Source organism: Gekko japonicus, unplaced genomic scaffold (genome assembly GCF_001447785.1).
Source record: "Gekko japonicus isolate JY-2015 unplaced genomic scaffold, Gekko_japonicus_V1.1 scaffold2485, whole genome shotgun sequence".
Taxonomy (NCBI): Eukaryota; Metazoa; Chordata; class Lepidosauria; order Squamata; family Gekkonidae; genus Gekko; species Gekko japonicus.
In genome coordinates, this window is record NW_015162025.1 from 211,496 (window position 1) to 237,638 (window position 26,143).

At 43.6% G+C, this 26,143-nt stretch overlaps 1 pseudogene; it reads left to right on the forward strand.

Moving 5' to 3' along the window:
- The first annotated feature begins 4,358 nt into the window (after positions 1–4,358).
- On the forward strand, positions 4,359–5,203 carry LOC107105522 (annotated as a pseudogene).
- Positions 5,204–26,143: the final 20,940 nt, after the last annotated feature.

Consider the following 26,143-nt stretch of genomic DNA (forward strand, 5'->3'; position numbering starts at 1 on the left):
ATGAAAGAAATCTGTATCAGGCTACTCAATTCTCATTTTTAAAAAATGTTAAATAAAGGACTAGTAACTGTAGCCTTAATGAAATATGTTTTTCTGTCCTGGAAGGCCCAGAAGGAGATTTTCTTTTTATGCTTATGGTGAGCTGCAGACCGGCAGTTGAAGACCCTAGTGCCGTGTGACAAAGTGAGCTCCCATCTCTGGCCCCAGCTCCTGCCAACCTAGCAGTTCGAAAGCAAGACATTGCAAGTAGATAAATAGGTACCCCTTTGGTGGGAAGGTAACAGCATTCTGTGTGCCTCTGCATTTAGTCATGCCGGCCACTTGACCACGGAAATGTCTTCAGACAGCGCTGCCTCTTCGGCTTGGAAACTAAGATGAGCACCACCCCCTAGAGTCAGACTCAACTAGCTTTCAAGCAAGGGAAACCTTTACCTTTATGGCTACCGCACAGGCTAATTATGTATCACATGAAAGTTTCTATTTATTGTCGACACTTCTACCTCAAATGCTTTTTAATAAAGCTTCTTTTTTCTGTGAATTCTGGATTACCTAGAATCGTCATTCACTAGTGAGTCAAGGTCCAGCTTTGGTTAAGGGAATCTTGATAATGGATCTCCAGGTAGCTGAGGAATAACTTCATACAAAAGACTTACAGGCATGTGTGAATTCTGGCTCAATATATATGACTGCTAAGTTCTTGGGGAACACTTTTGGAACTGCTGACCTAATGTCATAATTTGTAGCCATACTCGGCAGTCATGTTGTACTAATAAATGTACCACCTTTGCATGACGTTATTCATTCTAGCCAATACAACCTGGATGGCAAAGTCTCATGTTGGATATGTACCATCCACTGCAATATAAAAATGGAGGAAGGTAAATCCACATACAGTGCCTGGAGCTCCTTGAAGGAAGGGTGGGATAAAAATCTGCTAAACAGCTTCTGTTTCTGACTTTCTTGCTTTCAAAACAGTTGAAATTGTCACTGTCATGCCAACTCTCTCCCTCCCTCTTTCTTTCTCTCCCCATATTCTGTGAATAATTACATGAATGCCTCTCCTTGTTTTGGGGGGGGATATTTTGCCCCAGTGTGACACCACACTACAAGCAAAGCCTATTGGAAGCAGGGGTCATTTCATAGAAATAGAGGTGCAGGAGCTCATTAGCATAACTTATTTGCATATGCCACACCCCCTGACATCACCAGAAGTGTGTCAGAAGGCAACACCCACTGTTCAGGCTCCACCGGACTGTTTTGGATTGCTAGCTATGGGGGGGGGAACGTGCAGATCTCCCCCCACAGAGAAGAGAGAGCTTGTACCTGAATAAAACTTGGTCTTAAAGGTGCCACTGGACTGTTTTGGATTGCTAGCTAGGGGGGGGGATGCATAGATCTGCCCTCACAGAGGAGGGAGGGCTTGTACCTGAAGGTGGGCTGGGGGGGGGGCGTCTGCAACTTATCTGGCCGCTTCTTGCTCCTCGTGGCCTGACTGAGGGCTGCTGGGGGCGGGGCTTGTTGCATGTGCCCACCTCCTGGGCTGCTTACTGCCGGAGCTCCGCTCCTGTGCGCTCCCGCAGGAAATGACCCCTGATTGGAAGTTTAGATCAGTCTCATTAAGGTATTGTGTTTAGTACTTCCAGCTGCTGCCCAGAAGACTTGAAATAATATTCGTGCCATACTTTTTGCAAAATTATCTTGGGCAAACACTTCTTTGGACTGAAGAATTCAGCTCTTTATTGTTTAGGCACACTTGTATTTTCAGAGTTTGGTAACTTAAATGCAGCAGTCGTTGGTTCTACCTGTGAAGATGGCATTACTTTAACTAGCCCCATGGAGATAACAACCTCTTTGACTGAAAAAAATGTGATTAGTCACTAAATCACAGTGCTCCTTGACAATGGAATGCTCTGTTAACAAAACTTTTGTAAACAAAACTTTATTGAATAGATACACAGATTGCTCGCATGCCACATAGGAGTCAATACATGTCATCCTTATTCTGTCTAGTTGACTTTTTAAAAATGGTTTCAGTACTTCTTACCCAGAAATTTTGCTTATTAAGAGAAAAGCAGATTTCACTGAATTTCAGATGTGAGAGAGAGGGTGCTACATGCCTTATAAAGATGTTATTACACAGGCCAACACATGATTTTATTAAACCTTCTGATTCATACTTTCTAAAAGCATTATATAAGATACTTCTGAGCATTCCAAACAATAATTGTTTCAGTTCTTGGATTTATTCTGGGCTTAAAGCCATTTATTCATAAATTACTGTTTAAGGCTGAAAAGTGTGTTAGTGAGAACGGTGAAAAATGCATGTTTGCAGATTTACACAAGAACGTAAACACAAACTCTCAGGCCTCTTGTGTCAAAACATCCTGAACAGTCATTTAAAGTTAAAATCTACAGCAATGTATCTACATGTTAAACCCAGCAAGGGGCTGCCTATTATTTTGAACATCCTTGAGAGAGCTTCAGCAATCAACTAATGCAAGATTGCTTTGGGGTTCTAGACTACATCACCATAGCTTCCTGTTTTATGGATATTTCAAAAGTCTTTAATTGTTAGTTGTTGTAGATTTTCCGGGCTGTATGGCCGTGGTTTGGCATTGTAGAACCTGACGTTTTGCAATTGTTTTCAATTCCACTTTATTTTTCTGCTTCAAATTGTAAAGGTATACCTGGCCCCAATGTTCCCTCTAAGCTGTGGAGTCTTGTAAGCAACAATCCTACTTTGTGAGCTCCTGGCATTAAACTTGTGAGTGAGCGATTTGGCTGCTGCATAAATTAGTCTGCTCTGGAGCCCTCCTTCCTGAGCTAAGACAAAAATGTGTGAGCCAGGGGCTAAAAAACTGTGAGCTAGCTCACGCTAACTCAGCTTAGAGGGAACACTGCCTGGCACCAGAATAATAAGCAGTATCTAGTGCCTTAAAGTGCCTCACATTATTGCTGCATTCTTCACAACACACCTGTAAGGAAGATCACAATCATGTTCTCATATTTCATGTTGGGGCTGGGCTATGATGGCTGACCGTAAGAGTCAAAGGGAGAAGTTAGTGGCAGAACTCCTTCCTGGTATGCAGAAGATCTCGATATGAGATTCTGAAGTGCCTCTGCTGGTCAAAATGGAGTCGATCATACTGGGCTAGAGGGACTAAGAGTCTGTCTGAGGCTGTATGAAGCAGCTTCATATGAACTCCACAGACAGATTTTAATATCTGTCCCCTCATTTTATTTCAGCTCTTTTATTTACAAAGTTTGCTAATTGACTTGTCTCCCAAAAGGGACCCCCGTCTATATAAGTCTTGTGAACATGAAGTTATAAATCACCAACAGAAGACCTTGCAGAATCCTTGTTTCTAATGTCAGCCCCCCCCCCCAAAAAAAAACTTGCCTGAGCTGTCTTTGGACTGTAAAACTACCAGCAGTGCCACAAGTATTCTGACACTATAAACAGTTTATTTCTGTTCAGCTTAGACAAGTATTCTCACCCTCTGCAAATTTATTGGCTATTCTGGGCAATCTGACAAGCCCACTTCCTGCCTTCTCTTTCTGCAGGAGCAATTTGTCAGCGGTGAGGACAGCTTTTCTGTCGTCTATACTGGCAACGTGATACCTTGAGCTGCTTCCTGCTAAGTTGTCCTTCCTGTGAATCTTCTTGGCCACTTAGTCAGATGTCACATCTGGCAGGCTTTTTGAAAGATAATTTTAGGCAGAAGGCATGTGCGCACACGTACTCCTATCCCAAGGTGAAACAAGCAAAGGAGTTTTCAAGTTCAGTGATTCCTTTTGAAGGTGTTTAGTTTTTTCATTTCATTAAAGGTAGATAGTACCATAGTGGACATAGTGCTGGCTGTTGGCAGTACATGTTAACACCCTTGTTCAGTAAAACAACTCCGTTGCGTGTCCATTTTAACATACTTCATGTCATTTCAAGAGCAAAATGAGGAATAATTGTAATATTGCAGCCTTTGGAAGAGGGGAAATAAGAGAGTGATTTATCTATTTGTCTCCCACCCATCCTTCAAGGAATTCAGAGTGGTAAACATACTTCTCTTTCTCACCCCCATTAGTGCTCACAAGAACCCTGTAAGGTGAGGGTGAGAGAGTGACTAGGCCAGTGATACCTAGTGAGATTCACAGCTGCGGGCTCAGTGTAGTGGTTAAGAGTGTTAGCCTAGGATCTGAGATACCCAGGTTCAAAACCCTACTCCACCATGGAAGTTTACTGGGTGATTTTGGGCTACTCACTCTCTCTCAGCCTAATCTGAACAATATAAGAAGGAGGGTTGGCTTTTATACCTGGCTTTTCTCTACCTTAAGAAGTCTCAAAGCAGCATGGAGCCTAGCACATGCTAACATGGTATCTCTTGTCTAGTCTCTCCTGGGGCAAGAAGGTGGCCCTGACCACCTTACGTATGTTGACAGCCAGCAGAGTGGGCCTGGCTTTGGCCCTTGACACAGCAGTGAATGCTGGGGAGTTGGAGCTGCATCCCCCCCATCTATCCCTGGAGCGACTGTGGGCTACTGTCTGCCCTGGATCATATCAGCTGTACAGGCAGGTATGTTCTGCTTGCCACAGCATGGAATACCTGGCCTTCCACAATCTGGTTGGAGTCACTCACATGGAAGCTGAAGCCAAGGCCTTAGCCGAAGAGACTGAGGTGCAGGATGGACCCAATGAAAATGGCAAGATGTTTATGCATCCTGGCAAGCTTTCCAATTACTTTCCCAAGCCTTACCCCAATCCCAAAGCAGCCAAGGCAGCTAATAATGGGACAACCCCCCCCCCCGGACCTCAGCTATATTGCCAATGCTAGGCACAGAGGAGAGGACTACGTCTTCTCCTTTCTCACTGGCTACTGCGATCCACCCGCCGGGGTGACACTGTGGGAGGGGCTGTCCTACAACCCCCTCCTTCCCTGGGGGAAGCTATTGGTATGCCCCCACCCATCTACAATGAGATCTTAGGATTCAAGGACGGGACCCCACCCACCATGTCACAGATAGCCAAGGACATCTGTACCTCCTTGTGATGGGCAGTAGAGTCAGCTCAGAACATGATGATCACAAGTGGATGAGCCTGAAGATGCTGCTGCTGATTTCATCCCTGCTGATACCCCACATTTATTGCTTGAAACAGCACAAATGGTCAGTTTCTAAGAGCAGGAAGATCACCTACCAGCCTTCCAAGTGACACATCCAGGGGGCCTGGCCCAATCAACCTCTGCTGCCCGAGTGTCACCGCCTCTGCTGCCCCAGGAATGTACGTACAGGCTGGCAGGTGGACGGGCGTTCCTCTCCAGTGATATTTCTGTTATTTAATGTCTCTCCATCCATCCAGTCACCCATAAAGCCTTGGGAAGAGGACTCTGGGAGACAGGGGTGGCAGGTGCCCAATAAACACATGTCAAGAAGAAGTAGCAGTAGTCTCAAAGCGACTTATAATCACCTTTTCCTTCCTCTCCCCTTAACAGGCACTTTCTTAGGTAGGTGGGGCTGAGAGAGTTCTGAGAGAACTGTGACTGGCTCAAGGTCACCCAGCAGGTTTCATGTGGAGGAGTGGGGAATCAAACCCAGCTCTCCAGATTGGAGTCTGCCGCTCTTAACCACTACAAAAATAGCAAGAGATCACACAGTCAAATCTACAGAAGCCAAAATACAAGCGACCGTGTACCTCCACACTAATATAAATTGTAACAATGTTCAAATAATAAAGAAACAATATTTGTATGTAATTTTTCTTCCATAAATTCATTTATCAATTATGCATAAATTCATATTTCATTCAAGTATGCATAAATTCACATTTCATTAACAACGTTTCTGGATTGTGATCTTTTTGGAAATCTTCCAGAATATCAAAATATCATGACTCATCAATGTCAGAATGTGAAATATTGTAAGACAGCTTCTCTGTTCAATCCAGATCTTTGTTAAACTACAGCAATTACATCTAAAGTTTCAGAAGATGGGCCACCAGAAACACATTTACCATGGAAACTCTCTCTGTTGCTGATCTGGTATTGCAGGTATTCATAAGTTTCCCCCAGCAGAAATAAAGGCATGAAGGGGGGTGGTCCCATTGAGAAAACAACAGGGGAGGAAAGGGTTAAAGATCCCCCTTTCCCATGCCCCTTGATAAACCAGGGGGATTCCTTTAAAACAAACCTGTTAGTGTAGTTGAGCCCTGAGTGGGGATTTGAAGCTGACAGTGCAATCCAATGCAGAGTTACTCCAATCTAAGGCCAATTTGATACAAGCTGAGAAGCTGCATAAGGATTGCAGTGTGAATCTCTCCATTACTCAAACCATGACCCCACACTGGCTATGTAGACTTATAGATCCAGCATTCTGCTAATTTCTTCTCAAGTAATTTATCTCCCCTTAAATCATAAGATGCTAAATTGTTAAACAGACCCTCTGTCCATTTTTTTTTCCTAAGCAAGGAGGCATCAGAAAAGCAGCCAAAGCCTCAACAGTGTCACCCTGTGGCTGGAGCGTGAAGAACAGGAATGAGGGTTGAGGACTAACTGAGCATGATGTTTAGAGACAGGTTTATTAATAAATACCTCCAGCTAGGAAGTGTTTCTCTGCACAAGCATAAAGCACTGTCTACTTACCCGTAAAACAGTACTGAGTAGCAATCTGAAAGCAGGTATAATGCAGAAAAGCAGCCCTAGTTTTCCCGGAGCTATCCTTGTTTCTGACCATGGCATAGATGCAGAAAGCCAGTGTGGGGTAGTGGTTAGAATAGGATCTGGGAGACCCAGGTTCAAATCCCTACTGTGCCATGGAAGCTTGCTGGGTGACCTTGGCCAGTCACATGCTCTCAGCCTAACTTACCTCAGAGGGTTGTTGTGAGTATAAAATGGAGACAAGGAGAGCAATGTAAGCCACCTTGGGTCCCCTTTGTGGAGAAAGGTAAAAGGTAAAGGTTCCCTTGCTTGAAAGCCAGTCGAGTCCGACTCTAGGGTTGCGGTGCTCATCTCCATTTCCAAGCCGAAGAGCCAGTGCTGTCCGAAGACGTTTCCGTGGTCATGTGGCCGGCATGACTGAACACCAAAGCGCACGGAACGCTGTTACCTTCCCACCGAAGTGGTACCTATTTACCTACTTGCAATTTCTTGCTTTTGAGAAAAGGTGGGTGTAAATGAAGCACAGAAATGAATAAATTCTGTCCTCTACTGACTGAACAACAGAATGCACGAAAAACAGGTTCACAACAAATCCTAAACAGTAGCAAGAGAAATGATACCTTAATCTTCCCTCGCCTCCTTCAGAGCCTTAAATTAATGGTGGCAATGTTCTTCTGAGACAGGGCAACCAAAAACGCTGTTCTGCTCACCTTGTACGATGAGGCATGGTTCCATATTTCAACCATGTCATATGCAAAATTTGCTGAGAAGCTTATGACTACAAGCGGGGTGAAATCCGAATTCCGATGCCAAGAAAAGCAGGATTGTCTCTCTTGTATAAGAAAATGTACATGTGTAGGGAGGTATAGGCTCTGAGTCCCAACCTTCCTAACTGCTGTAGAACACTTACTCAGCTGCTCCTCTGTGGAGTTTCCAGCATATTTTAAAACACTAAAAAGTGAACTGGCAGGGAGGAAAGTTGGGCTTTATTTGGCAACAAGTAGCCATCAATGGCCCAAGAGTTCAACTTTGGCATTTTGATGCTACTTTTAGAATTAGCACCGCCTGCTTCTTTTCCTCCTGCTCAACTTGTGCAAGTTGAAATAAAATAGACAACTACAAAAACGTCAGATAGATACTACAAAAACAAGTGCATCCATGTCCTAAAGAATCTGTCCATCTAAAGTGGCAATAGAAATTCCTACCACTTGGAGAACATGAAACAAAATATGGATTGGAGGCTTAGCTGGGTTTTAAAAAGGAGTATGAAGTTCATAAATGGTTGAGACCAGTGATCCCTCTAAGCTGAGTTACTGTGAGCTAACTCAGTTTTTTAGCCTCTGGCTCTCACATTTTTGTCTTAGCTCAGGAAGGAGGGCTCCAGAGCAAACTAATTCATGCAGAAGCCAAATCACTCACTCACAACTTTAATGCCGGTAGCTCACAAAGTTGAATTTTTGCTCACAAGACTCCACAGCTTAGAAGGAGCATTGGTTCAGACATCCTTTTAGACTTCAGGGAACAAAAGGAGGAAGCAGGCATGTGATGAGCACAATGCAGTGGACTGTATCCACACGCAGTAACGAGGGTGACAGTCATGGTGTCATTAATGTCTCCATTAATACTGGCCTCCTTTATCTAGCAGTGCTCCAGGGTTTTCAGCATCAGGCAGACATTTAACCAACACAGTGAAAACTGCATTTGTTGGATTTTGTCTCTTCTGCACTTGTTAAATTAGCCCCGTCTGTAAACAAAGATTGCAACTACCTCCCTATTGTACATGAATTTCTCCCATGTAGACCTACTGCAGGTTCAAACAGGAAACGATCAGGACATCTATGCATTAAAAATTACTCCTACAGCTAGGAGATATACAGCAAAGCAACCACTAGATGGTGGTGCAATACAAAACGGTCTAATGCCTGTACCAAGTGGCTAGCAGGCACAACAAAGACTAAGCTCTTGTCTTTGGGTCATTTAGTCTACCCCACAGATTTTATCTTCTGTGTTATAAGAGTTTTTTGCTGTGGAAAATAGTTTTGTAAGCACAAGTTTGGTCTGCAGGAATTTATGGTCGTCTGATTTGCACAGAATTCACAATCTGACAGTATCCTTTCATTGGCTTCTAACCAGTGTTGCATTTTGTCCCTGAGAGATACTGCTTGCACACATATACTAACCACTTTTTGTTCTCCAAAAGAAAGTGATGCACCAGTATTGTAGCTTGAATCTTCTGTGTCCACCAACCATGGGATTGTTTTACATTTACTTTTGAATGACTTCACCATAATGAAAAGAGCCAGACTGGATAGTGTTTGTTGGTGTTGTTGTTCAGTCGCACAGTCGAGTTCGACTATTTGCGACCCCATGGGCCACATCACGCCAGGCCCTCCTGTATTCTGTCATGCTCTGGAATTTGCTTAATTTCATGTTTGTTGCATCGATGACACTAACCATCTCATCCTTTGCCGTCCCCTTCTTCTTTGACCTTCAGTCTCCCACCATCAGGGTCTTCTCCAGTGAGTGCTCCCTTCTCATTTGGTGGCCAAAGTATTTGAGCTTCAGCTTCATTATCTGGCCTTCCAGGGAACAGTCAGGGTTGATTTCCTTTAGGATTGACTGATTCAATCTCCTTGCTGTCCAAGGGACTCTCAAGAGTCTTCTCCAGCACCACAATTCAACTGGATAGGTGCAAGTGCAAATCCCTGCTCAGTCTTGAAACTCACTTGGTGTCCTTGGGCCTTCAGCCTGACTGACTCCCACAGGATGGTCATGAGAATACAGTGGAGGAGAGGTCTCCTGAACTCCTTGCACATTTTCTGTGAACTGCCTTGCTAACTTGTTTCTGTAGGTTGCTAGTGACATCAGTAAGTCAACCAATGTGTCCCTTGAAAGTAGAAAAGCTGGAGTCATATTTCAGTGGGGATGGGATCACAACTTATCTTGGAACTCGTCTACAAAGCCTAGATAGTTTGTTTTAAAATCTAATTCAGTACAACCACCAGAGGCCTTCCCTTAAACGACTTGGAATTGCTGTAAGGTTTGGACCCATCCACTGACTCATCTAACTTCTCTAATATAAGGTGTTCAAACTGGGGAATCAGCAACTAGAGGACTGTGTGCCAAATCTGATCCTTATGAGTTGTCCCCATTTCTAGTTGTCAACATAGACACAAAAGAGAAAGTGGCAATTGTAGCATGATAATGTGCAGTTCCTTCTAGGATTTCAAGACATTTGTTTACCTTTGAGTGAGGGCAACAAGTTAAGAGCAAGATGACATCTCAAAATGTGATCTGCTGCTTTGAAGAATGCCAAAAAAATTATGAGAGCCCATCTGGATTCCCCCCCCCCCAATTGCTCTCAGTAGTTCAGCTTTACCTGAGGGAAATACCAGCTGTTGCCCACATGGTCCTTCACACACACATACACACACCACTAAATAAACTGGTCTGACCACCTGCCTCCAATCAGAAGCAACAGGATGCTTGGTCCATCCCCATCTTTCAAGAAGACTAGTGCCAAATTGTGCCAGATGGCCCAAGTTTTTGCTTTGATGGGGAGTAAAAAGAAACACCTATTGGATTAATTTATTTAGAATATTTCTATGCTGCCTCTTCAGATTCTTGCTCAAGGCAGCTTACAATTAAAAACACAAGCAATTAAAAACAGAGCCAACAGTGCTTTGTATGCTTAACAGGACAGAGTTAACTTCAGTCAGGAGTTTTTCCACAAGTGAGAGCCACTGCAGTTGTTCACAATTCACAGTGCAATGTACAAGGGAACTTGCTCATGGCCAGAAATGTTCCCAGACCAGTGCTGGAGAGGTAACAGCACCATCTTCACAATCAATTACCAATGTTATTGTAGCATTATTGCTATTGACTGTTCATACTGGTAGTATTTATAAACAACCTCCTAATGCTAGTGCTCCAGTGATGGAAATCTTACTTGTGTGTGGGTACACACTTACTTTGGAGTAGGCATCATTGAATCTAGGGGGCCTTGCATCAAAGTTGGTGCTGTACGTCAAGTGTAACTCCTCTAGTAGAAAAATGTTTGAGTCCAGTGGCACCTTTGAGACCAACAAACTTTTATTCAAGGTATAAGCTTTCGTGTGCACGTACACTTCTTTAGATATCTCTGGTAGAGTTATGCCTTCCAAGTGATGAAAAATTACTTCACTGCTAGTCTCTTATCAGATATGAGCTGTTGATGAACAGGTTCTTGGGAGAGGTGGCAGGGTGTAGCATAGAACATTGGGCCTGGATTTGGGAAGCCAACTTTCCATGGCTCATCTCATCAGGCGGCCTTTGGCAGATTGCCCTCTCTTGGCCAGGGCCGGCTCACCCACTAGGCGAACTAGGCATTTGCCTAGAGCGCCGTACCCTGGATGGGGCAGCGGGCCCTGGATGGGGGTGGCACACCAAACTGTGCCTCCCCCCAAAAAAGCCCCCTCCTCCTGTCGCCCGTCGGACTCGGCAGCAATGGCGCCTCTCCGACTGGTCTGCAAGGAGAGGAAGGAGCTGACGCCGTGCCAATCTGCTCCCCTGATTTGCAGGAAAGATGGGCTTCGAAGCCAAGCGCTGCTCTCCGAGTTGTTGTGGGCTTCGGCACGGAGCTTCCCAGAACTTTTTTGCCTCCGAACGGACCCCTACCTGGCACCCCCACTCACACCGAGCTGGCAGGCCACTGTCCCTCAACTCTGGGGAGAGGGGCAAGTTCCCCCCTTGCACCCCTTCCCCGCTCAGGCCGAGCCCTGGGCACCCCTGGTGCCGTGCCAGCCACTGCGTGGCCTGATTCTGCTCATCAGCCGGGGGACAGAGGGGAGCAGATTCTTCGGGCAGGGGCCATCATTCAAACTGCCTCCGGTTTGTTCTGCGGGAAGCGGGATCGATCGGAGGGGGGGAGTCTCCCGCTCGCTGCCTTCCACTCCCCATCGCTGGCTGCTCCTTCACCAATTAGTCAGCCCTGGAGCAGCGGGAGGGGGGTAGAGGAGGGGACTGCGTTGCCACCCATTGGACCTGCGCAGCAGCAGCCCCGGCTCGCCTCTCGCCCTTCCCTCGAACGTTTCCCCTCTCCCGCCTCTGCCGCCCCCCTTGGCAAAGAGGCGCTTTAAGATCCACAGAGACAGAAGGTAGGCATTAGGAGGGAGTGGCCAGGGGCATCGGGAGAGGGACTCACTCGAGGACAGTGAGGTGGGGGGGTGGAAAGGGCGGGCAAGGAGGCAGCCAGCTGGGAGGTTTCCAGGCCCCACTGGGAGGTTGGCATCTGCGCCTCGCCTAGGGCACAGAAGCACCTGGAGCCGACCCTGCTCTTGGCTTACTTCATCTCTTAGGTATCACTGTGAATTTGTATCCTTTGAAAGGTAAGATGTCGACATATTAAAATGGCATCAGCTGCACACATACAAAGAATCACCAGGGCATTCCTTGAACAGGTCTTTTTTTTTTTGCCCCCTATGAAATGTGTCATAAGGATTATGCAAAAGGCACATTTTAAGCATTAAAAAATCACTTATGGCACCTTAGTGTACACACTTGTGTTGTTTGTGTGTGTGTGTGTGTGTAAATCTAGCTGGTTCCTTAAATGGCAGTCATTTAAAAACAAAAAGGTTGGTGTCTGAGTCACCTTAATGTTTGGTTAATTTTGAGACATTGCCACTTTCTGTTTCAAATGTGTTAGGGACAAATGTATCAGTGTTAAGGTGTCATCCTGTACATGTTTACTTGAGTGCAAGTCCCAATGAATGGATCGGACATGCATATACTGAGGCTGCACAGAATGAATACTTAACAACAATTATGCAGGTAATATCTACATATCTAATTCTCAACAGTCCCTATCTGCAGCTATCTAAATTCACAGATGGGGGGGGGCATACTTACCCCAAACAAGTTTTTCTGTAAAATTGGGTGACCCCCTTAGTTTGCAGAAAAACCTGAAAACTTAAAAAAAATACATTGGGGGGTGGTTTAAATCCCCCACCCCAAATAAAAAGTGTGGTCTGCATATGCACAGACAGCGCAATTTACCACTGAGGGCCTGGCTGCTGCTGCTCCTGTGAAGACGCAAGCACCGGAGTTATGCTGGGCGCAGGCCTGGTGAGAAACCGGGGGGAGGGAATCCCCCCCCTCACTAGTATTGCTGGCTTGTACTTGTTAAAACTATACTTTTAAGTAGTTTTTGACTTGAGGATTATTTTTACTCTTGAAAAAGAAGATCAAAGTGTTTGGAAATACTAATTTCCTTTTAGATTACTTTGCCTATGCTGGCGTGGTAAAAAATATAAAAATGTGCCTTATTTAAGTAGGGTTAATTACACAGGAGATTTTTCATTCGAGAAGCAGACAGTGCACCAATGCACAATAATCACTCTCCTAAAAGTCTAGATAAAAGTGGCCAAGATTAGCTCAGCTGTTCAGTAAGTCTTTATATTATTTAGAACAAAGTTTAATACAGTGGAAAAGAGGAAGTGTGCTTGCACATGAAAGTTTGCACAGTGGGAGGGCTTCTAGTGTCCTGTCTGGCCCCACTGCTTGGACCTCCTGATGGCACCTGGTATTTTTGACCACTGTGTGACAGAGTGTTGGACTGGATGGGCCATTGGTCTGATCCAACATTGGTTTATCTTATGTTCTGAAGCTTATACTATGAATAAAACTTTGTTGGTCTTAAAGGTGCCACTGGATCCAATGTTTGTTCTGTTGCTTTAGACCAACACGGCTACCTTCCCCATCTATCTTCATATTATTTAATTAGCTTTATATCTCACAACATCTTGATGGCAAGACGTTTAGGGAAAGCAACAATTTAAAATCAAACTGAAGTAAAATGTCACTAAGGATTGCCTAAGGCAGGAGTCCCCAATGCAGGTCCATGGCTACCATGGGGTTTTGGGAGGCTCTGCCCCCTTTCTTAAAGACACAGCCCCCACAAGAATTTCTCCTGTAAATGCTTTTTTCAATAATTTAAAAACATTTTTAAAGGTGTGCACTCCTTTAACAGAGTGGGGTGCTCTAGTTGACTAATTCTTGAGCAAGGGGGTTGGAATAGGTGACCTCTAGAATCCCTTCTGTGTGTCAAGAAACGGGTCTCTTTTAAAGAGAGTTTTTCTACATAAGTGTTAGCTTTCTTAGAAATCATCTCCCCCACCTGCCAGCTTGCCATCAGAATTGTTGCTTAGGCTGGCAGAAGTGATTAACTTGCAGCAGCTGAGAGCTGTCATCCAAAGTGGTTGACAGTGTGCAATTTAGACATCTATCCTAGTAACAGCTTTCTATTGGCTAAATGGCTTTTCTTTCTGCACTGAGAACATCTGCCCCACTGCAAAAAAGACTGCCCCACAAGCCACAAAATCCTGGCTATGGGCCTGCCCCAACGTGGTGTCCATGGGAGACATGGTGCCCACGGACACCTTTCCTGGTACCTGCCAATGTTTTTAGAAAGCGGGTGTGGTCAGGTGGGGCTGCTGTCCAGCAGGGCTTCTGACTGGCCAGTGGAGATCTGATTGTCTATCCAAATTAAAATAATATTGTTTTGGTGGCAGCTGCCATCACATTATTGGCTTTGTTCTCTCTTTCTCTCACTCCTCTTTCCCAATGCATTTTTAAAAATCACTCCTTGTACCTCACACTTGGGCTTCCTTTGTGTGTGGCTCCACCTCTCATTGTGGCCATTTTGTGGCTGTGCCCAGCATCTTGTTGACCGAAGTTGACTTTCATCTTCTTCTGAGCACATGGTGATTTTTTTTCTAGACTTACCCTCAATGTATATTGCTTACAGCTGTAGTTATATAAATAGCTACATGGTACACAAATTCAGTATCAGTTAACACTTGTTTCGATCTTTTTGTGACAATATTGTTTTTCGTGTCTGCTCTATCCAAGGTACATTTCGTCTAATTTATGGTTGTATGGGTTTTTTAAAATCATTTTTGGTTGAACAGATAACACACTTGTTTAAATCATCATGATGTACACCTAGTGGATTCCCAGGAAATGAAGTTCTGCTTCCCCCAAGGTGAATGTGAGGAAGCTCCTGATAAGATGAAGCTCAAACTTTTCACTCAGAACTAGTTCAAGTCTGCCCTTGACGTCAGGAACTGATGCATTACAGGGCAAGGGCAACCCTGAAACAAAGGAAAGGTTTGCCAGAAGGGACCTTCATGTACAAGCCCAGAAAAGGAAGTATTTTGATTTATTAATTTATGACCACTTTTCTACCCAATGGGAATCCAAAGTAGTTTAGAGCAGCAGCAGAAGTGTAGGTCTTTATAACCCACTTTTCTCTACCGTAAGGAGTCTGAAAGTGGCTTATAATTGCCTTTCCCTTCCTCTCCCCACAACAGGAACCTAGTGAGGTAGGTGGAGCTGAGAGAGTTCTGAGAGAATTGTGACTAGCCCAAGGTCACCCAGCAGGCTTCAAGTGAAGGTGTGGGGAATCAAACCCAGTTCCCCAGATTAGAGTCCATCTCTCTTAACCACTACACCCCACTGGCTCTCCCTTCTCGCCTCATCCATTTTCTCATTACAACAATGCTGTAAGGCTGGTTGGGCTGTAAGAGTATGACTGGCTCAAAGTCACCCAGAAAGCTTCCATGGCAGGACTGGAATTCAAACCTGGGTCTCCCAGATCCTGCTGCAACATTGACCAGCTACACAAGGCTATTTGAACGTGTGTTCATGTGAAATTTGCCGTTTAAGAATATGAGTTCTAATTTTAAACCATTTAATTTATAAATAGGGAGCTTTTGCACAAAGGAACTTTGTACATTCAACAGAAGATCATATGATGGCAAAAGCACATGAGGGTCACTCTGAGGATAAAGTCATTCAGCAAAAAATAAAAACACATATAAATCATATGAAAATTGTCAGGAGAAACTATCTACTTTTATTTGTTGAAGTTTATAGTCTCGGATGTCTCATAAAATGTTAGACTTATCTATCATGGGCATATTTTGACAATCTTCTGCAATGTGACATGTACAGCATCAGATAGAATGGAACTGTACATAAATGATTTGTCTTTGAAATTAATTTAATGAATGAGTGTTGGCATTAAATTAATGATTATGCAATGATAGTTGATGAGTTAACCCTTTTTCAACCTGCAAACCTCACCAGCTTTCCTGTTGTGTTATCTCATAAGTTAGCAGCTGATTAACAGAAGATTCTGTTTTGCACTATAAAAACTCTACTGCATATCTGATCATTTGAAACATACTTATTTCAAATTAAAAGCAGAGAAACAAACAAAAACTAGAAGCAAAGATTTCTTCAAGTCAGGAGAAAACTCAGGAAAGCTCCTGGGAGTGAGACTAAATTTTAAAAAAAGAATGTTTTAAGAAGTGATAGATCCATGAATGTGAGTGCTGTCCACATTATTAATATATTTAATTGTAATTAAAGGTTATATCAGTCACAATACCAACAGAAGATATAACCGAAGAGTTTTTATCAAAATTAAAAGTCCTTAAATTAACACAGGCAGATATACAATCAATTGATTACATTGTTACTTCATAAGTAATCTCCTCACACAAGGCAACAAAGTAAATTTTACTCCTTATAACAGGAAAAGATAGTTCTTGTGTTGATTCATATCTCCCAATAAGTCTCTTATGACTATAAAATACTGAGCCAAAAGATGAAAGTTTTATTATCTTAAGATATAGCAAAGCAATTTTAATTTATACCAGGTACCAAGCAAGCTCATGTAAGTTGTTTAACTCAATTTAATATGTAAAGAACAAAAGCAGCTTTTCTTTTTCATGCAGAGAAGGCTTTTGATTAGTCTAGAAAAATAATTCTTAATAAACTGTCTAAAAGCATTTTGCTTTGTTGGCATTTTTACACTGTATAGAAATAATCTATACATAATCTTCAGCCAGAATCTGTATTCATGAACTTCTTTCTGATCAGTTTGAGATCTCAAGAGGAATGAGGGAGGAATGTGTAGAACTATTTGCAATATGCATAAAAGGAACAGATACAGTAAAGCACTAAACTTAGTAATTAAAGAATTTGTTGCAGCATCTGTTAAGAAACTGGGTATTTTATTTTATGCCTTTATAGAGTGATGGTTCTTCCCAGACTGACCTACATACTTCGTAACCTTGTAGTGTTAATTCCTTATAATTTTTAAATGCTTTGCAAAAACTTATTGCTGATGTCATAAAAGCAAGGAGGAAAATGCTAAATTAAATACTGCACAGGATAACTGGTCTAATGGTGGGCTCGGAATTCCAACCCTCAAACGTTAGTGGGAGAAGGTTAAATGTGATGATCTGGCTATGATTCATATAAAATATAGGACACCCTCTTACAGATGAAGATTAAAGCTAAAACCAATCAATGAATCTGAGGAAGTGTAATTTCAAGAGACATCTCCCTTTGAAAAATCTATTACAAAAAGATGCAGTAATTTTTTTTTGCCTAAAATCTATTTTATGCTGCTAGTATTTGAAAGCCAAGCTCAAAAAGTTTAATGAACAGATGGAATAGAGATTTGGGCTATGCAGTTGATCCAGATGTTTGGAATTTTCTTTTTCTAAAAAACTTAACTTTTTTTTAGCTTGCAGCTCCATGAATATGCTATTAAAAATGGTAGTTTAAATCTCCTTTAATGATAGCAATGATTTATAAGAAGGCCATTATGACTACTGTTAATTCTTTTTAATTGTGGTTGTTAATTGCTTCTTTTGAATTATATGTCACCAGTATCCTTTGTCTTAATCTGATAACTGCAGCCCACCTAGTTTTTGCCAGGCGCTGGATTACCCCAAGAGAAAGATTAGTTGGGGAAAGTGACTGAAATACAAACTGGCCAGGCATACAGTACAACTGAAACCAAGGCATAAATCAGTTGGATGACCAATGGAAATCTATGATTCAATACTAGGGTTGCCAGCCTCCCGGTGGGGCCTGGAGATCTCCCACTTTTACAACTGATCTCCAGCTGACAGAGATCAGCTCCCCTGGAGAAAATGGCTGCTTTAAAGGGTGGATTCTATGGCATTGTACCATGCTGAGGCCCCTCCCCAAACCCCTCCCTCTCCTGGATCCACCCCCAAAGTCTACAGGTATTTTCTAACACAGAGCTGGCAACTCTGTTCAACACACAGAATGCTGTGCTGTAAAGCTATGATATTTATGATGTAAATATACTTAGCTAGTATTAATTTGGATGTTTAACATGTAATTTGTATGTATAAATATTGCCACTAATAAAGACATTAAATATGTATGCAAATAACAGCTTGAACTGATCAAGCTAACATGTAAAACTTCAAAAGTAAGTTATATTCAGAAGCACTGTAGTAGAAACATGAAGTCTGTTCCCAGTAATAATGAAAAATGTATGACATGACTCCCTTATCATAACCTTGTCATCTCCTATCAGAGACTACAATTTATGTCTTACGTTTGTCTGGCCAGATATGTTTTCCTTCATCAACCCTGGATGGGAGGCTGCGATGGCCATAATCCTTTGTAAGCCCCCTTCCCCTTCTGCAGGCTCACAATACAAACTGTTACCAGTATGTGCAAACAGGACTCTTGTGTTGCTTCAGGAGGCACACAAGGCTAGTAAGGAACATTCAAACTCCACAAGAGAAAATAATGAAGCAGTGTGTTGAAAATATAATGTTTGGTGTATTGGTTAAGTGTGCAGACTCTCATCTGGGAGAACCGGGTTTGATTCCCCACTCCTCCACTTGGGCATCCTCCCAAGGCTGGATGACCTTGGGCAAGCCGTAGTTCTGGCACAGCTGTTCTTGAAAAAGAGCAGTTTCTGTCAAGAGCTCTCTAAGCCCCACCTACCTCACGGGGTGTCTGTTGTGGGGAGGGGAAGGGAAAGGAGTTTGTAAGCTGCTCTGAGACACCTTTGGGTAGTGAAGGGCGGGGTATAAATCCAATCTCTTCTTCATAAAAAAAACGACCGAAGACTGAAAGAAAGAAAAGAATTACTGAAATAGTGGAGAAATGAACGGAATACCTTGAAAACAAAGCTGCTGAAAACCCAATAAGGTAAAAATGAATACAAGCAAATGGCTAGATAGGAATGCAATTGAACTGAACAATGAACATTTTGATTTAAAGCTAAGTTCCCTAAATTATTTTAAGTGTAGAGCAGCTTCCATAATTACCTATCAGTCAAAATTGCCTTTGAGTGGATCCAGGAACCTTCTCCTCTTCCATTACACCAACAAAGAAAATTCAGATCACTCATCCTTCAAGCCTCTTTGACCTATGAGGCTCACCCTATCCTGGAATTTTTTTTCTACATTTCTTTTGATCAGGTACTTGGGTGCTATTCCAATCCTTAAATGGGGGGACAGAGGCATGGACATAATTTTCACTTTTGTTTACTTTAATACCCACTCTCATTTCCAAGGAGACAGTGTATGTTATGATAATATCCTTTGGACCAGCACCTGCTGTCTTCATTTGTATCACTTGATTTGTCTCTTCAGCATTGATATACTTGTGCTATATCTCACTTTCTTGCTCCTGTATCAGAGATCTGGGTCTGCTTTCTTGCTCCTGTCCTGTCAACACACACAAGTAAATTCTGGGATCTTCAGATACTTGTTTCCATGGCAGAGACCTAAGAAGGATGCATCTCTGCACCAGTGGTTCTAGGGATCCCTATTATATAGAGGTTAGGGGCTGTTCAGGGTCTCTACAGACATGGCACATTTCTGTAGCTGCCTGATCTTCTTACCTATTTGCGTCAGCTCAGCAAGCATGTACTTCGTAGCTCTACTATATTCCCTTTATTCAATTTCCAGTCTTCTCTATCAGTCTCAGATTGTTTTGGAGAACTGTGGGAGCATGTTCCCCTAGAAAAATGTAAACAAAATTTGAGATTCCTGATTGTATTCTAAACTTGTGACTCCTGACTGTATTCTAATCAGCAATTTTTCAGCAAAAAGGGCTACACAGGTTCTTTTATTATTTAAATCCATTATGGTTCCATGTATCCAGGCCAAGACTGGGCTAAACTCTAGTTTTAATTTAGTTCAGGAGCCTTGTCCATTGCCATCTTGAAACAAACTCCAGGCTAGGGACCTGGGTATTCCACTAGATTCTAGTCCAACACTTTAACCACTAAACCACACTGGCTGTGCAAGATATAGGAAGATGGATTATAGCAGGCAATGTCCGCCATTACCCATCTTTTTGTCACATGGCATTCTGCTCCCTACACTTCAGTTGGAAAAGGATCTCAACAGACACTTAAAAGGCAACTTAAGCCTCCATACTACAATGAACAAAATTGCTACATTTCCTATATTGTGAGATGGGATCAATTAAAAGACAGGCTGGGTACTATCTAATTTCATTTATTTACTTCATTAATTAGTCCTGGATCTACCATATACCCCCACAAACAAACACACAGACAAACACAGAATTTTATTGTTTGTGTGTGTTCCAGGACACTACTGCTTTAAATTTTTCTTTGGTAGACATTTTAATTTTGGGGCTTTTTCCTGTAGCTGCCATTTTCCAAGATGGTGGATATGGTTATTGTAATACTTAAAACTGACATAGGATGTTCCATCTTGGTGTCAAAATATATGTTTTTGAGGTTGATAAAGCCAAATATTAGCTGTAGAGCCATTTTTCCTATAGCCATAATTTTGCAAGATAGTGGATCTTTTTTCACATTCTCATAGGATGCTCATATTGGTGTCAAATCATGTTTTTAAAGTTGATCAAACCAGATATACTATTCCTTTTTGATGTAAAAACAAAATAAAGTATTATTCTTTAAGGTCTGTAACATAGGGGGAAGGATAAAACTAGACAAGCTGTTAATTTTTAATGCTTGTAATACTGGGACACAATGTAGCAGGGCAATTATTAAGGTGACAACTAAAAGTACAGAAATTTATTTATTCTACTGCCTTAAATAGCAGTAAAAATATTAGCGTGCTTGTTTAATACTTATCATCAGGGCTATTTTTGGGCAGGAACGCACAGGAACGGAGTTCTGGCTGGCTCCCAAGTTGGCCACGCCCAGCAGGAACTTATTAGCATAATAGGCCACACCCAAAGCAGAAACTCATTAGCATTGGCTACATTAGGGGTGTGTGGCCTAACATGCAAAGGAGTTCCTGCTACAAAAAAAGGCCCTGGGTTTTGACATCAAACAAGGTAAACAGAATAACAAGCAAAAGGTGGGTGTGGCTGGATGACCACACTTCTGGTAACATGTGGGTGCGGCCTAATGTGCTAATGAGCTGTGCTGTCAGGGGTGTGGCCCAATATGCTAATGAGTTCCTGCTGTTGGGTGTAGCCCAATATGCTTATGAGTTCCTGCTGGGCTTTTTCTACAAAAAGAGCCCTGCTTATCATGGCTAAACTCTCATTCTTAAACAAAGGTTACAGTCCTAATACAGAAAGTAATTTGCTATGCAACATTTGTAGAGCTCTTTTGACTCTTGCAGAAAAGGGAACAAACTAGTCCAAGCCTTTTTGCACCTGCATTCATTAGATTTGCAAGTTTTAGAGCCACACAATGTCAGTAGTTCATCTGGTATGGGTCTGAGGCTGTGATCATACGCACAGTTAGACCCGCCATAGGTGTGAATGCCGGGCGGAGTTAAAGGGCGTGATCAGACAACATCTGGGAAGCGCCCTGCAGCCATCGGCAACCTGTTCTGCTCCGCCCCAGAAGCGGAGCACCGAGGAAAATCCGGTATTTAATGGGTTGCGACGGGCCACAGTTGGACTTTCCCATGTCTAATCGCTCCATCGCACTCTCATGGCGTCAGGATGGTCTGATTAGGCCATCTTGACTCTGTGCCGTTGTTCCCCCCCTTCTCAGTATGCACATCATCGCACACTGCATAGGGAGCCTTCGGTGTGGAGGTACAATTCATCAATCCCTCGGTCAAGCACATTGGAAACAAACAGCAAAAAAACCTCGACTCACCCACGGTTGCGTCTGATCACGCAGTGGCAGGCTGTGCCCACAGCTTCCAAGGACTGTGTGATCGCGCAACTGAGGGTCAATTTTTTTCCGGAAGAAATACCCTCACTTCTCCTCTGTAACCTGAGATACTTTGCTGGTATCAAATGCCCATCCTCCTCCCCTTCCCAGCCGTTGTCCACAGGGTTCAGCATTGAGTAGTTCAGAGAAGAGTATAAGCGACTCCCTGATTATTAGAAATGTCTATTGAATATGTTCTCTGATGGAGTTTGAAGTTGGTGGGAGCATATCTGGGCAACTGGTAATTTGCATATAGAAAATGAATCTCAGTTCATCAAGCATGCCCACATCAACGTTTCTGGACCATACTCTGACAATATATGATTGACCAGTTTGCATGGGGATACTACTGAACAATCAGCCTCCTAAGTACTGCTACTGATTACCAACTCCAAGCTTCTCATTATTCAAGTATAGTCCTGCAGTGGTAACCTTTTCATCATCAGTGAACATCAGTTGCTTCTAATTATTCAAGTATAGTCCTGCAGTGATAACCTTTTCATCATCAGTGAACATCAGTTCCCACAGTTCTCCCATCCCACTTGCCTCTCTAGATTGCTTAGGAGTCATTTGGTTGGCAAGTTGCTGCAAACTGGGCTTGCTCTGAGAGGATGGCTAGAACTTGGTCATCTGAGCAGGAGTTCGACCGATATGTGCTTAACTCCACAGTCACAGTGTTTGGGGTTTTTTTTTGTTTCCTTGCCACAGCAAACTGGGCAAGTGAGCATGGTGCAAAGTGTGCAGTGATACTATCAATAATACCAATAGGGTGCTGGTACTGCTTCAGTACATGTCTACCTTCTGTAAGAAAGGTTTCGATGAGCTTTGGGTCAGATTCAAAGCTGGAGAAAAATGACATTTCATTCCTTTACATCACCTTCCCACTAGCCTTGGATGGGAAGTATGCAGCATTATTGCAAAGTGCTCCATTCTAACCACTGATGATGTTTTAAGTCAGTTTAGGACCAAACCAGTAGCAATGAGAGCAGAGCCTCTTAAGCTGGTCTCACAGCCCGCTTAAGTAGCCAGTTTCCTTTCCATCGGTACTTGGGTCCAGTCATTAGGATCAGTGCGCTTAGCAGAGTCATCCTTCCTCCTTCTGAGGAGCAGCAGGGCCCAGATCCTGTAAAGCCTGCTTCTACAAGGGAACCTACTTGATTGCCAGTTTAAGAAGTGGAGGATCCATGTAGATTTGACTTTTACTTTTTCCTGGTACTATGCAATGATCAGCGTCCTTAGAACTGCTACTGATATGTGGTCCTAAGGGGGGGGGGGAAGGGGGGAGACCAAAAACAAAAGGCCATAGGTTTATTGGCTGCAGCCATTGGTCTGACACTCCAACCACATGCTGGAGAAATATGAAGGCCAAGTTATATGGTTTAGTACCAGGAGCTGCGGTGGCTCAAGTGGTTAAGACGTTGAACTGCAGGCTGTGGAAGGTCAGTAGTTCAGCTGTTCAAGACCCGGGTGCCGCAAGACAGGGTGAGCTCCTGTCTCTAGTTCCAGCTCCTGCCAATCTAGCAGTTCGAAAGCAAGAAATTGCAAGTAGATAAATAGGGACCACTTCGGTGGGAAGGTAACAGCGTTCTATGCACCTTGGTGTTTAGTCATGCCGGCCACATGACCACGGAAATGTCTTCGGACAGCGCTGGCTCTTCGGCTTTGAAACGGATTCGACTGGCTTTCGAGCAAGGGAACCTTTACCTTTACCTGCCCTCTGCTGCCTTTGCAGCAAATCCCCTTTTTCCCCCTAGCTCGGTGGCGATTATTTAGCAGAAGACCAGTGGAAGAGGACTCCTCTTTTTCACAGGCCGCCTGAGATTGGCAGGCCACGGAACTGGACAAAACCCCAGCACCTTCTTCACATTTTGAGGTAGTCTAGCTGGCTTGGGACCCCCTCCCCCCAGTGTGCAGTTCGGGCCCAGTCTTTACCCACAATCCCAGCGGCCTTGAGCGAGGCCAGAAAAGTTTTTCGCTCTTGGCTGTGGGCTGGGAGGAAACCTGAAGCCGAGACGCCCCCCGAGCCCGTGCGCGGAGGCTGCACCTGGCGCCTTGGCAGGCCGGGCGCGTTCCTTCGCGCCAGGTCGCCCGCCCTCGTCGCCCGGCTCTAACTGGAGACGAGCCGCTGCGGGGCCGGTTGAAGCGGCAGCCGCCGCCGAGTCCCTTTTGGGGGGAGGCGTCTTGTCCTCCACTCGGCCGGTGCTTCAGGGCAATATGCAGCCTCTGGAAAGAAAGCGCGCGCGAGCCAGACCGGGAGCGACTGGCCGTCTGCCCCTCCTCCTCCTCCTCCTCGCCTCCTGAAGCTGCCTCCCTTGCATCGCCCGGCCGTGCTCTCCAGCCCTCTTCAGAAGGCACAGGTTTTCCACAGAGTTTCTGCAAGGAGAGCGGGACTGAGATGGAGTCGGAGGGTAAGTTTGGCGGAGGGGGGCAGTCTTCGTCGTTTGGAGAAGGGGGGAAATAAATATATGCGAAAATTCGATTTCTTCCCATTGCAAGCTGCAGTTTTCCTTGTCTGCTCCAAGATAGCTTGCATGTGCTCCGCATCTCCCTGCATCTCAGGAAAACTTTCCATGCCAGTTGGAACTTGACTGCCAGATTTCTCTGCGCCAGGGCCAAGTTCTTTTCTGCGTCCCCCTTCCGATACTTTCCTAAAAGAGTAATGTGTGTGTGTGTGTGTGTACACGTACACACGTTCATGAGCGCGGGCTGTGGGGGAAATGTGTTTTGAGCGGATTGATTTTCTTTCAAAAGCTTCAACATAACAAAGGTTAGCGGGAAGTGTTAATGTAAACTTGCTCTCCAGAACGAAGTTTCAAAGCTTGAAACTAGCCTGCCTCGTTGGCTAATAAATGCAGAGACCCACACTTCACTTAATGAGGACCAAAAAAAAAAAGTTCATTCTGGCTGTGCTTAGGAAGGGAACACCTTGCTTAAAAATGTTGAATTAGAAAGGTTTGGGATTTATATTTTGGCACTGGACATCCTTAGTATGCTGACTTCATGGTGCGTGTTGAACTGAATTGCATCTGCATGCATGTTAATAATGATTGTATTTGAGATTTGATTCAGAGCATTTTGCAAAAGGTGGTGTTAGGGGAATCCCAGTAGTTTTGAATTGCCATGCTGGCTCACATCAAGAGCTACGCAGTCCAGCACTGAGTTTCTATTAGTGGCTGGCAGAGATACTTGGAAAGCTTTGGAGCTGGGCGTGATAGTGACCAATTTTCCCTGCTAGTCACTAGCCTCCTTTCTCAGCTCCGATGTATCCATGTTGGGAGGCAGCAACCAGAACTGTGCAAAGTATGAGACATGAAGTGCCAGAACCACACACAGTTAAAGTAGGGCTCACTCTGACATTGACTTTCTTTCTTGTTCAGTTTCCCATGCCTTAATTGTCCCATCATATGTTCGCTTTCTTTGGTGCTGCGCACAGATGTTATTCTCTCTCCCTCTTATACACGTGTACATAACTGCTTCAGTCCTGACCTGTGGAAGAGTCCAGCTTAACAACAGGCAACCTCTGATTATGGCTGGTAGTCTGCCAAGTTCATTGTGTGGTGGATTTGGCAGACTGGAGCAGCTGCTGCGTTCAATTATTGTTCAGTGGGAATGGACACCGAGTGAATATTGCATCTTTTACTGAGAGGTATCCCAGGAGTGTTTGAAGCTTGAACCAAGTTCTAAAGATTTATCCAGAGCCATGAGGTTAAAGTTACCTTTGGAAGACTAAGTACTTGTTACGCCTTCAGAAAGAGCTTCAAGTTCAGTGCTCAGGTTAAACTTGAAACTGGGTCCCTTCCTTCTCTCCTGACCTGACTTGCCAATTTCCATGTACACAAGAACTAGAATAAGCCCTTCTAATAGGGCCCAGATTGTTAACATAAAAAAGCATGGTGAGGCTGTGTTCTTGGCTCCTGTTTGTCTTGGGTAGGGAATAAAAGCATATGAGGTACAAATTAAGATCAGGTACAAGAGATTGGACTATAAAGTTGAATAACATTACTTAAAAAATTAATGAACTATAGTGGAGAAGGTCTTGATATACTGAACCCATGTTGAGTTGGAATATTATTGTTTTGCTGTCTCTTTAGATCCACCCATGTAAGGTTTTCTGGAGTTAAATCTTTTTGGCATGTGTAAATAATTACAAATACTAGAATAGGACCTGCACGTCTATACATTTAGCCACTTTTTAGGAACCAATTTGAGCTATTAATACATATGTTGTACTTTCAGCTTTTCCGTTTGTCCTTTGACCCATTGTGGTCTATAGCATAGGCTTGCTCGTCTCAGCAGGAGCTATTTAAAAAACAAACAAACCAAGCCTGAGATTAATTTTTAGGACGTTTGAAAGCCTATATATAAACCTCATCATTGGTTACATTTTCCATTTCCTTGAGTAAAGATGGCCAAATATAAGCTGAAGTTCTGTGTCCTTCTAGTTTAAAACTTTGTAAAAATACAGTTGTTCCCCCAGGCTCTGTGAGCAGTTGTG